The following is a 14,223-nucleotide window of genomic DNA, read 5'->3' on the forward strand; positions in this document are numbered from 1 at the left end:
CATATGAGGAATATTAACAAAATATGTGCCCTCGTTCCATAATATATGCTCTCATTCTTTGAGGACTCTTCAGACTTTTCCATCCCCACCAGCTAATATTCCATACTTACTGCTTTGTTTTAGTTTAGAAGCTCAAGAATTCCTTCACCTAAGAACTAAGTGACATTTGGACTTAAATAAGCTATTTATGATGAGAACAAAAACCAGCAAAGTGGAAAAAATGCATGAGTTGTTCAACCATAATCCGTGTGTATAAATAAGAATAGTACTTGCTACAAAACTCCCACAGGTATTTTACCAAGACAAATGAAAATAATTAAACAAAACAAAACAAAACAAAACAAAAAAACAAAACAAAACAAAACAAAAAACACCTCAGACTGTTGTATCACAGGCTTGATTGACTGCGCAGCTGTGGAGCAAAGCCAGTGCTGTGTTACCATGAGAGGCTGGTTCAGGCCCTGCTCTAACCACCAGGTCCCTCGCTTGCTGCACATTACTGCTGCCTGCGTCTCTGCAACAGCTGCCTGATGAGCTCTCGATGGCAAACTGTGGAATTTAATACTGCCGTTTGATGTAAGATTAGCTTGAAATTGTAACAAGGGTGGAAAGACATATAAAGGTATTCAGTTAATTGCATTGTGGCAAAGCATTCCAGTATTAGGAATGGCAAACTGATGAACAAGGACCTGGGGGTGTTAATTGATGCTCACCTGAACATGAGCTGGCAGTGTGCCCAAGTGGCCAAGAAGGCCAACGGCATCCTGGCTTGTATCAGGAATAGTGTAGCCAGCAGGACCAGGGAGGTGATCGTCCCCCTGTGCTCTGCTCTGGTGAGGCCACACCTCAAGTGCTGTGTTCAGCTTTGGGCCCCTCACTACAAGAAGGACATCAAGGTGCTTGAGCGGGTGCAGAGAAGGGCGACGAAGCTGGTGAGGGGCCTGGAGAACAAGTCCTACGAGGAGCGGCTGAGGGAGCTGGGCTTGTTCAGCCTGGAGAAGAGGAGGCTCAGGGGAGACCTCATTGCTCTCTACAACTACCTGAAAGGAAGGTGTGGAGAGCTGGGGGTCAGCCTCTTCCCACAGATAACTAGTGATAGGACTAGAGGGAACGGCCTCAAGATGTGCTAGAGGAGTTTTAGGTTAGAAATTAGGAGACATTTCTTCTCAGAAAGAACAGTCAGGCATTGGAACAGGTTGCCCAGGGAGGTGGTACAGTCACTGTCCCTGGGGGTGTTTAAGAAAGGTTGGACGTGGTGCTTAGGGACATGATTTAGTGGGTGATATTAGTAGTAGGGGGACAGTTGGATTAGATGACCTTTGAGGTCTTTTCCAACCTGGGTGATTCTATGATTCTATGATAGTATGAAGGCAAATACTCTGGTTTAAAGCTGGATTATTCGTTGGGTCACTGGATGGGAGCAGTGGCAGCAATGCTCATGGGTTCCTCCCAGCACAAAATTCCTCAATGCATTATTCTAGGTTATCCCAGGGTGGCGAGACTCACTGCCTCCTTTCTGCTTCCAGTCTTGAATAAATTCTCCTGGCTGGGTCATTTTAAATATTCCAAGGAGGTGAAACTTCTCCTTCATCTTCCTGAACCTGCCCAGGTTACTGCACACTGTGTGTTTGGAGGCAGACACAGCTGCCAGGACATTGGAAGCGAGACAGACCCTCTCCAAACAGCATAACCTTGCAATGAAATGTGCAGAAAAGCTGCAGTTTTCTTTTTCTTTCTTTCTTTCTTTCTTTCTTTCTTTCTTTCTTTCTTTCTTTCTTTCTTTCTTTCTTTCTTTCTTTCTTTCTTTCTTTCTTTCTTTCTTTCTTTCTTTCTTTCTTTCTTTCTTTCTTTCTTTCTTTCTTTCTTTCTTTCTTTCTTTCTTTCTTTCTTTCTTTCTTTCTTTTTCTCCAGCTGTTTTACCAGCTTGACTCCATGTCTCACTTCCATTGTTCTTTGTGTATCTGTTACCAATGCTTGAACATCAGATATGCTCAAGTCCTTCTGAAAAGGCTGTCATACCTTACTTGAGATATCATCAGGAGCAAACCCTCCCTCCAGGAGACCCAAATGTGACAAAAATAGCTTCAAGCATTAAAAAGTATCTATTTTAATACTGCCTCCTCTAAATAAGGTCTCTATTTTTTCCCAGCCTACGTCAGCAATCAGCAACCACTCATTGTCTTCTAAAAAGAAAAAAGTGCACACTCAGCTCTGTTTCAAACCTAGAAGGCATGCTTGCATCATTTTTTCATGCCCCTTATTTGCTGCTTTTTTTTTTTTTTTTTTTTTTTTTTTTTTTTTATGGTCTTGTTGCTGATTTATTGTTTGTTTGTTTTCAAGCAAGACAGAAACAAAATGAACTTTCCCATATGGAGAACACCAACCACAGAGTGCTCACGTCTGTGCAGTGCAAATGCTCGAGTACAAACTGCTTCTCCTCATCCAGCATGCAGAGTGCGTATCCGGGGCTGCGCGGGTAGGAGCTTAGAGCTGCAGTCAGATAAAAGATAATAAAATGAGCTTGGGCCTCATTAACTTCCCCTGCTGATGTGAATATTAACATAGATTAAAATCCATGCTCAAAAAAGAAAACTCAGTCCCAGCCCTTGTCATAGGCAAGCTTCAAGCAGTAATGAGTTCCTTGAATTAATTTAGTACATAATATTCTGAAGCTACAGTAAGACAGTCTACATAAAGAAGGTCTTCTCCACATGGTTCTGAAAGTTTTGTAGCCAGATGCAATTTCAGGAATTAAATCCATGGTTATGTACTTTGTCTCTGCTTTGATGAATATTCTGTTGTTCTGGTTGCATATACAGAAAATGCCCAGGAAGACATGTCTTCTTTTACTGGGACCTAGTTCAGCTTGGCATGCATAAAAACATTTATAAACATATCAGAATTTAGACAACCTTGCTCAGATTATTTCGATAGGGTGTATTTGAAATGAGTAAAAAGTGTTTCTCATTAATTTCTCTCTCTTTCAGAATATGGCTTTCCTTTCATTCAGTTCTTATAATCTATCCTTTATAGACATTATACTTACTTCATTATATTAACATTATATTACTAGCGCTACACTAGTGAAGCTAATAAAGCATCTTCATCTTATTCTTCCCTTTTCTATTCCTGTAGGGGAACAGTGTTTACAGTATACTGTTTTGCAATTATATAACTTAAAACTAAGGCGGGGTGAGGAAAGGACTTGCTTTTTTGTGTTTCTTTTTACAATACAAGTTGATGTTTATAGTGGAAGTTCACATATATGTTTAACATCATAACAAAGAGAGGGTGATTTATGGAGATAATGAATTCCTCCAAAAGTCCATCCTAGTTTGGAACTGGCCTTTTGGAAAGCATCACCTTCTCCATGGGGTGGGTAGTTCACCACAAGAAGCGGTCATCAGTGATCCTTATTGCAAAGCTTTAGGTCATCTTTTAGCTTTACTAATCCCAGTCACCAGCTTATTATTTCAAAAGTACTTTCATCCAACTCCACCATCTCACTTGAATTCTGGCACAAAATTTCTCTGCTACACGAGATGGGATTGGTCTCTTCTTTCCTGGTATGGGTGACAAGGGGAGATGTTACAGCTGTGGTAACTTTCAGAGTCCCCTTCCTGAATGGAAACTCTTGGCCACAGGGATCTTTTCATTGTGGACATTCCCCTACTCTTTGGAATTTACTTGCAGATTTCTCCACTGAAAGGGATGTTATAAGCTACACAGTGTAAGCAATGGTGGTCTAAGACAAGAAATCTGGTCCTGCACCTACAACAGAGAAACTTTCTGTCTGTTTTTATGTCCCAAAAAGGTCACATTATCCTATGAGTTGAGTAGGGTAGCCTATCACATGCCTTTCAGGGATGTATTTGTGCAACTGGAAAAGATTTATTTGGATTTTTGTGGTACATCATGCAACACACTGTTTTGTGAACTGTAGTTTACTTTATATTTAACACATGCTTAGCGTGCAGTGGATCCCTCTTTGCCAATAACAGTTCTGTACATCAGATGCCTTGGCTGTGGCACAGCTCCAGACTCCATCGCTGTGTGTAAAACTGCTCTTCCCTGAAGACAGACCTTTCTGCATAAAAACATCCCACACTCTGCTAACTTGCTTTTGCACCTGTCAGGCAGTCATTTGGCTACCCATAAATTACAATATTCTTTCTTGCCCTACCTAGTTCCCACCTATTTTTTCTTCAGTCCTGTTTTTGAGGGTATGTAGCTTCAAACCCTAAGAATTCTCCTAGGCTTTTCTCTGACTATTCTTTTTCATCTCTTTTTATTTCTTTAGTGGCCAAAACTTCCTCACAACTGCCAAGAGCATCTGGCCACCTAATGGTTTGTCAGACTAATGCCTGAGCCCTTCTTTGCCAGGTGAAATGGCATGAATCCCAGGAACAAAAACTGTTGAAGATGTAACCCAGTAAATGCAGTGTTGCTATTCCTAGTGGTGGGCTAAGTGATGTGCATTAACTGCATGATGACTGTGCTATTGGGACTCAAGAAAAGTCAGCATAGCATCATGAAGAAAGAGACAGACACTGGAAAATCAGTGCATGACAGTTTTAACTGTATAGGAATTAACAATAATTAAGTAACTTGGACATATGTGTCATGGTAATTGCATTATTCATATGCCTTTCTTGTATTTTGATTCTGCTAATATACTAATTGCACTAATGATAAATTCTTGTTTAAAAACTGTTCATTTAAGCCCACAAAACTTGCATGGGGTCTGATGTAACAAAGAAACATTGACATTTCATTTATCTTATGTCAATAAATCCCCTGAGAAACATGTATCTGCTGCTTTTCTCCATCCCCCAGCATCAACACCAGAGATCAATACAGCATGGACTTCACCAACAGTGGGAGATGCAAAGTATTCTCTGGTCAAACAAGTCTACATCCTATGTTTCATAAACTGAGCGATTCAATGCTTGCTGAAATCTTCATTATAAAATGCTGAAAATAGTGAGAAGTATTTTCCTGTTTCTGCCTCAACAGTCACCATAATTCCTAATATATCTTCTACTTTGTATCACCTAAGTTTTATGTTAATGAAACAAGTTTTTCTTTATAAGGGATAGCACAGACTGTTGTCTTCTGATCATTTTGTAATCAACACTTTAAACATAGTCAAGTATCTAGAAATCAAATAAATGAGAAGTAAAGAATAAATGAAGAAGGGAGAAGAATGTTTTCCCCTTTCTCCTTGGGAGAAAGCATTTTTATACTCAATTTTTAGATCCACCTGAACAACTCCCCAAAAACAGTAAAAATAAAAGAAAACTATAAAAAATAAGTGAGTTTTTCCATGATTTTTTCACCTCTGCTCCTTAGTTTTTATGTTGGCACAACCAGTCATTGGGCAGAAAATATTAGTTGCAGAGGGAGAAGATTGTTCAATATTGAACTATGGTTATTTCATATGCTTTCCCAGATGGAAAACCATAAAGCTGGGGCAGGGGTATATTACAAAACAAAACAGAGTCTGGAGAAGGGGGAAAACATATGTATGGCTGTAAATATTAAACACAGTTTTAGAAAATCAGTTAGTCTTCCAGAAAATGATTAAGGAATACAGAATAAGATTTCACTCTTTTCCAGCCAAAGCTCTGCATCAGAAGTTGCTGTCTGGATGTAGTGACAAGTTGCATAGGTTCAAGCACAACAGTTTTGTACTGAAGAATTAAACCTTCTTGCTTCAAAATTAGGAACATGGAGCCATATTTTAAGGGTTAATACGACCCTATATGAATGAGCAGATAACAAATATTGCATAAATATTATGTTGATTTATTTTTAAGGAAGTTTTGAAAGGATGTTCTGGGCTCTTTTTTATTTTTTTTAAATTTTTTATAATAATTTTTTACTATTTTGGTAGAGCAGAAATGTGGGGTGGATGATGCCAGCAAGTATTTATGATTTTCTCAGTTATTACTACACAGCATGCTAAGATTTATAGCTAACTTTGTCAATAGCTTTCATTGCCCTACCTTTATATGTTTTCTTTCTTCTGTCTTTTATTTTGTTGTTTTGTTGGTGATGGTGGGGTTTTTCATTTGTTTGTTTGGTTTTTTTTTTTTTAATCATTAAGTTCAAATTGACATCCTTGGGCCAATTAATTTTTAATTTAAGAGTGTAAAACAAAAATAGCTTCATGAGTCAAGAATTAAATGAATGAGAAATGAACATATGCCAAAAGCCAAGCCCTTTTAGCTGTTCTTTGAGTGTACTGTGATTTATAACAGTGGGGTTATGTGGTAAAGTTTAGAGCACAAAGCTTACTAAATAATGAATACAGTATTTCCGTATAATTTTTCTGGCAATAACCCCGAGCAATTTTAATTAGCTTCACCTCCCCTTGACTGCAAGGACAGCTGTGGATGTTCAGACTTCCTACAAAAGTAAAGTTCTACAAGTTGCATTATCTTGCTTTCTTTCTTGCTTGTTGCTTGCTACCTAAACTCAGGTTTCCATCTGATTTACCAGAAGCAGGGAAATAAATCCCAATAACCCAGCAAGAGAAACAGAGCACACTGACATCACTGCTGCCCAAACACCATAAGAGAGCAATCAGCTCAGTGAGGTCCATGTCCAGCCATGCAAATCTGACAGGCAGCCCCCAAAATTAATCACCCTGACCTGGCTATTTCGAGGCCCATCACTGGAGGATGCTCAGCCCATTGTCCTGGTGCAAAACCCTTTGAGATGAGGTTCTGCAGGAGAGGCTCTCCAGATTGCCTTGCAGCCTGAGGGGGGTCACTGCTTTAAGGGGTGTGTGACTCAGCCTGGGGTGCAATGGAGGAGCATTTGGGGATTGTGCAAGATTCACTACAGGATCTTTAGATGGAGGACCAGGCAGGGACAGTGAGGGATCACGGTGGTTTAGGAGGAATAAGCATGGGGGGAAAAAATGGGAAGGGGATAAAAGTGACTGATGGTCTGTAAACAGGTGGCTGTTCAGGACACATCTGTGTCCATGCCCTGTGCCTGATTGCTGCAGACTGTCCTGTCTTCTCATTCAGCTCCACTTCTAGCTATTGTGCTGGGTGAAGGGCTCTCACATCTGTGTGCATGAAGGTCCAAGTGCCAGAAACAGGGGTGGGAGACTGTCACTCACAGAGCCCGTGTATCTGTGATACCAGCAACTGAAGAGACCACTACGTGTGTGTGTGTGTGTGTGCGTGTGGACAGTCCATGTGTCTCAGGCCAGCTCCCTGTGGGGTCTGTATTGTATATGTATATACATTTTCCACTAATGTACTTTCATCCTTATCACGCAGAACAGGGAAACGTTTCCTGAACAAAAGGTTAACAGCGCATCTTGCTGCTACTGGAAGGCCAGAGTCCCCAGAGAGACCAACTGCTAGTCCAGCAGGTAGCATATTCTGCTGCTTGCATGCCCAGGTAGAAGCAGCAAGACTTATGTTTGTGGTTACTCTCTGCTCCCTGAAGCTGGGTGTTCACCTAGGTCATTGGCCTCAGCTGCTGTCCCCAGAAGGCACCACTCAAGCAATTAGCCATGGTTCAGTACTTTGTCCTTAACCACTTAGCTGCTACCACATGGAGAACTCACACAAATTTTGTTCTTTTCCTTTTCCTCGTTATCGCAGCTTTGAGGCACTCCTGGTTTTCAGCATCAGTAAAAATTTGGGGAGATGGCATTAATCACAGGAAACCTCAGGACCAGAGACCAGGTGATGATGGCTATGGCTAGATCTACCCAAAGAGTTTTAAATCTGTCCTTTCTTGAAGCACAAGACCTTTCTAGTCTCAAAAACTGCCAAGTACAACAAATTTCTCTGGTGAGCATGGATAATCCAGCAAAGCAACTGGTCCCAACGTACTGGATGGATAGTCTGTTCATTGCCTGTCTCAATTTTCACTTACTTTAAGGGAGGGAAAAACAGGTATTGTAGTTGTTGTTTTTAATAAAATCTAATGTCTTGTCTGTATTATTGCCCGAGGCATGTTATAAGAAACATTAATCTGACCTCCTAGTTCTCATTATCTTTCATTGGCTGATAGCAATTTGTCTGTTTTTTTCTTTTCCAGTCACTAAGGGAATAAGAAAAGTTGACCTACGCTGTTTCAGTGTAACAATTTGCTACAAAAAGTTGATTTTCTTAGACAGCAAATGCTTGCAGTATTGCCAAATGGGAGAAGAAAATTGACATTGGTTTTCTGTTGTTCTTACAAGAGTACTGTATATTTATTTATAGGTCTATAACATATCCTCACCTCTGTAACAGTCTGTCAGACAGCTGGACGACTTCTAAATTACACAAAAATACCAATTTTAGGTTCTGTCACTACAGATATATAGAGAGGCCAAATTGACAGAACACAGCAGAAGTCTACACCACAGGAGAAGCTAGATGGGAGGGCTCTGCATGGTGACAAACCCTTCCAAACAGGATGACTGCAAAGAGAAAGTTAAATGAATTACTAAAGTAGATTTTCCTTACACATCCATTCATGATATGTGCACCCAGATGTTTTCTCCAGCTGTATTTTAAAGCATCTTGTACTACAATGTACATAACAGCATATACATCTAATTCATTCAACAGCTCTTGGTGAAGAGCGTACTGATTCCAGCTAATTTGTTAGGGACGATGAGGAACAGCCAGTGAAACTAATGAAAGGGGAACACCAAAAAGGAGATGGACACAGAGGGCAATTAGTGCCTCATACTCTGTTTTTCAGAACATTTTTCTCCAACCTAACCCACCTTCAAATCAAGAAGCATTGACTATCAGGAGATGCTCGTGCGATGACTTCATAGCCAACACTTTCTTCATTTAACTGCAACACTGCTGGAGCATGTATGCACTAGGCTGTTTTAGTTGTGCTAGGCATCCTCAAACCAAGAAGCTCCGTAAGCAGAAGGAAAGGCAACCAGATCTTGAAGTTCCTAACACTGTTATTTGAAGGTGCCTCCACACAGTAAATTGCTTGAGCTTTCTTGAGCTTTTAGAAAGGCAATTTTCTGGAGGTAGCAGGCTAGCTTTTGCAAACCAACAGGGCTTTCCTTTATTTTGGCTTCTTTGGCAAACCTGTGGCCAAAAAAAAAAAAAAAAGTACTACTCCCCCATCTCCCAGTAAAAATTTAGACAGAATTAGCAACAAAGGATGGGACATGTACCTAGAGAGACTTATTCAGCACAAGACAAAAGAAAGACAAAAGATAATAGATATGAGAAAAGCAGTTGAAGGGGTTGACTGCTTGAAAAGTAAGGGATTTGAGTTTTCAAAAACACTTGACCCTAAGAATAGTCCGTAATCAAACATGCAAAACAGATATCTAAAAATCAACAATAATTACTGAAAACATAAGGCAAGAGGTCTCCCTCTCAAGAAAGAGACAAGCTACTCTCTCTTGACAGTTATCTAGTTTAAAGAATAAATTCTCTTTATACTAAGTTGTTGGCATCCTAGCTAGCTCTTATATTCTCAGTTTAGGCTTCCTAACAAGACATCAAATGTCAAACTAGGAAATTAAAGAAAGTTTCTAGTTAAATGGTTAACTGACAAAGTCATCTGCTGTTTAACCTACAGATAAGATAGGTGTTTAATAAATCATCCAAACCTCCGGCCTTAGGAGAAAATGTATTTTGCCCAGGGAAAATATGAAACAAAAAAGTATCAATACATACACCAATGTCAACCAGCATCACCCATTCACAAACCCCACTAAATTTTATTCCTGATCTATCCAACTCTTCACACCTTGCAAATTTTCCAGCAAAACCTTCTGATGCACAGGTACAATCTCTAGAAGGTTAGCATAAAAGTTATTTCTAAAGTTGAGGCCTCTTCTGTTGAAAATACTGTGCATCTCAGCCTGCTTTGGCTAAGCTGTGAGATGTCTGCCTTAATGCTTCAGGCAACTGCAGTTGTCACCAAATGACTCAAGAGAAGGTTGGCCTTTAAGGTATTTGAGAACTTTAACTGCCTTCTGGAGTACTTCAATTTGTGACAAGAAATGAACTCGGGGTCATTTTGTAATGCAGAACATGGGGTTAGTCACAATTTCACTGACGGGCACATTCACACAAGAAAAACAGTGCGCTTGAAGAGTCAACTAATAACTTTTAGAAAGACTAAATCTCTTGTATTGGGTACTGATTGGCAGAAATAGGTCTGGTTCAATTCTAAGAGGTCACTAAAAGCTTCCACCTAGAAATCTGGAAGTTTAATTGTATTTTCTGGGGGTTAAAGAACAAGCTGAATGCAGAAGTGGAGTTATATAAATGGGCTTTAAATAATCAGAAAGGGAAAACAGGGGAGACAGCATGCCAATATGGAAAAAGTGAATCAAGCCTACCAAGTAGGATATGCACATCTAAGAGGACAGCAGTGAGACCCTTGACCATGTCCTCTTTCAGCCTGTCTCCTGGTTTTATCACTCTGATGCCTAAGCGTGAAGAAATCCACATAAGGCTCAAATCAATCTGTTGTCCCAGAGGAAATACTGCCTTTCCTACCCAGGTAAGGTGGGAAATATTGCCTTTCCCACCTAGCCTTATCAGAGCTGATGCTCCAGGCTGCTAATCTTGATGGCTGACCCATCTGTCCATCACTAGCTAGGCCTACTTTGGCCCTATGTACTTTTGTTATTAAGTGCTTGTGCTACAAATCTTTCACCCCTGCTAGCTGTGCTGCTCTGTCTTGCTGGGCTGCCACTGACAGAGATCCCAGCGGTTTCCTTCGATGGATGGTTCAGTGCTTACTGACAGCCACAGAGACTCTGAATGCAAGCACCCTTCTGCAGCCCCTTCCAGGCAGGCAGGTTGCTCTCATTGATTAAAAGAGCCCTGGACCCCAATCTCTTCCTTCAGTCATCATTAAACCATAGACATGGTGAAACAAAGAACTCCATGGGCCTTACTGCAGTGAAACTTGCTCACACCTACAGTGTACTTGCTGCCTGTACTTTCTGTGTATTGCTCCCTAAAAAAAGGACTTTGACAGATGCAGAAAAATTAGGGTCCTATCCTAATAATAATAGTCCCATCTTTCTCTTCACAGAACAGCTGGGGTCAGTAAGAGTCTCTGGATATCATCTGATCCAACGTCCTGCATCAGTCAGGGTCACCTAGAGCAGGTTGCCCAGGACCAAGTTCAGATGGCTTCAAATATCTCTAAAGGCTGAGACTCCAAAACGGGAAACCAGTTCCTATCTGGGAAATCTCTTCTTGTGTTTGACCACTTTCACCAAAAAGATTTTTCTGATGTATAAACGGAATTTTCTGTATTTCAGTTTGTGCTCACTGCCTCTCATCCTTCCCCTGGGAGCCACCATCCTCCCCCAGGAGCTCACTTTGAATTAAGCCTCTGCTCTGCCAAGGGCACTTGCTCGAGTGGCTGCAGGGGACCATGTCCAGCAGTGTGTCACCTGCACATGGCCCTCAGCAGAATCTCTTGGGTGCCTCTTAGCCCTGCTCTTACCTCCCACCTTCATTTTTAGCTTCTCTTAATGATGAAGAAAAAAAAAAAGCCAGAGCTCAGCTGCCTCCCTGCATCTGGTTTTCCCTGCCCCAGATTCCTTTCCTGCTCTTTTGCTTGGATTATTCCTGTTTTGTGCCTGCACCCACTCTTCCTCTCCACTCTCTACCACTCACACCTTTCCTTTACTAGCTGTACCCTCACATCAGCCATGCCACCAATTCCTGGTCCTGGTGATCCAATAATATTATTTTGTATTCTTTCCCTAGTTTCTTCTGCAGTCACTCAAGATAAGGTAACAGAATGGGTGGCTTTTCTGTGATTTGCTAATCCAAGATGAACTCTGCTGTCAGGATCCTTTCCCCTGAAATGTCCACCCTTCTCCAGATGGTGGGAACGGGGAGCAGACACTCAGCTCTCTCACACACCCACTCCCTGCCTACTGGAGATGTATCTTTCATGCCCACGCTCAGGAGGAAGAAATAGAAGTGTGGCAATTTCAGCATGCTCATTTTTGTTGTAAATTTATGCAACCTGCTTGCTCTCGGCTTCCCCCGTCCCTGAAGGCTCAGCCAGCCAAGCGAGAGAGTTTTCAGCTGCCCTGCAAGCTGCAGAGGTGGCCAGAGGCCAGATCCTGCATCACTCCAGCACTGAACAGCTGAAGCAGACTGGGCTACGGGCTGGTAGTACCACAGCAATACCAAACAGTGAAACCTCACTGGGATTTAAAAGACCTGCGACTTCCTCTGTAGTGAAGAAGAGGCCTTGTTTGGATCTGATTCCTATCCTGGAGGAGCACACAATCTGAATTTCAAGTCATTTTTGTCCCCCCAGCAAAGGAGGGTGTATTCTTCCTGGTATCTGCTTCAGAGGATTGGATCTCACGTGCCCTTACACACTTGCATCTTAAGGTTGTTGCTTTATTTTTTCCACCTCCCTCATGTCACGTAACTTAAATTTCTTCTCTTCCTTAGAGGGCTGTTATGATTTCGAAAAAGCTTCACTCCAGCCTTGGATGGGAGAAGAAGGCTCCCTGCCTGAGCCTGACGCTTACAGGAAAGCCCATGCAGGCTTTTTAAATATGCATCATCCTGCTGCCTGTTATCAGGGAGGACTGCTATGGATTTCCATCGATTCATTATACGAAAAATATATAATCAAATATTCTGCCAACCAAACTAGCTGTGAAAATGAAATGTTACAAGTGACCCAAATAAAATGTAACTGGTGCGTCTCTCACTTGCTCACAGCAAAGGCACAGCCATTGCCAGCTCCAAGCCCCGACGACAAATTAAAAAAAAAAAAAAACAAAAAAAAACAACAACGTGGTGTAGAATGATTCTGATAAAGGATGCTAACCTGCATTTCTACAATCTTTCAGAAAAACACTTGTTTCAGCCTAAATGGACATAGGTTTGCTGCCTTCGTGATGAACCTGATGCAATTTCACACATTATTGAAGGCTTTTATTGTGGCATAGCTGATCGGAGGAGAAGCAGGCTCACAGGTGACTCTGTAGCTGTCTAGCTGGTCTGTAAAAACATCTCGCTTCCTCACTTTTTCATTTTTAATACTACGCAGAACTGTTACTAGTAGTGCAGCAAAACAGAATAAGGAAGAATATTAAATTAGTTTATGTAGTGTAAGCAGCAAGGTGGCGATGAGACCCCAGAGGAGGCTGCTGATCGATTTTGTTGTCACAAAGCAAGACAATTTCACTGCCAAGAAGCACTGCTGAGCAGGGAGAAATTGCTAATAGCACAGCAGCTCCACGTCGCATCCAGGCTTCTGCTTAGCCATGTGCTAGGGCAATAGGATGTGCAGCGAAGCGGAGAGATGCTGCCGTCATCCCCAGGATCAGCCAACAGTAAAACCCAGCATTGTTTAATCCTCCAAATGGAAACACTTTTGTACTTTCCTACAACATCAATTGCTTCCTAACCTCAATTTCGAGCTTCTTTCCTCAGTTAGTTAAAATTGTTTCTAGAGACACTCATTCATCTGCTGTGTCTGAAGGACAACTTAAACATTTACACAGCAGCAGCAACTTTGAAGACAAAAGCAGGATGCTCTCCTAGCAGCAAACTTCCCTTGTCACTTAATTTTGTGGTTATATTGATTTTTAAAAACAGCTCAGGCCATCGTTCGTGTGAAGGACTTCTTGGAAAGGCATTCTATATTGGTTTTCAAATTATTTGCTAATGCACTCAGATACTGATGCCTGTTATCTTTGCTGTCTGTCCCCCTGTATTAGAAAGTGACTGTAAGCAACTATCCTAATTCATCAGTTATCCTAAAACATCAAGGTGTGTTGGTTCTGTCAGTCCTTAAGACATACTCAAAATCACTGAACTGCCCAAATTCATTGCCATGATTCTTTGCAAAATCCCATTTCAAAGTATCCATCAGGTCTCGTAGAGGCTCGAGCAACTTTCCAGTCAACACTTTGGCACAGAAAGCCATTAGCAGGAATACCCCGCACACGTGCAGTATCCCCAGTACTAACAAGTCCTCCACTAAGCCATATAACTAAGTTCTACACAACCTGCAGCAGCCCCCCCAGGACAGCAACATCCCCACAGCCACCCTGCAGCCAGGTAACCTGGCTCTGTGTAAAAATGCAGGATATTTACAGCTTCATTTCAGCAGCAGGTGCAACTCATTAACCCGCTGCCGCTTGCCATCTCCTGGGGAGCAGAGGAAACCCAGCTCTGCTGGAGAGAGAGGCCCTGTGGGGAAAACACGCTGAGAAGCAGC

This window comes from Aythya marila (assembly GCF_965140915.1).
Source record: "Aythya marila genome assembly, chromosome: 2".
NCBI classification, from domain to species: Eukaryota; Metazoa; Chordata; class Aves; order Anseriformes; family Anatidae; genus Aythya; species Aythya marila.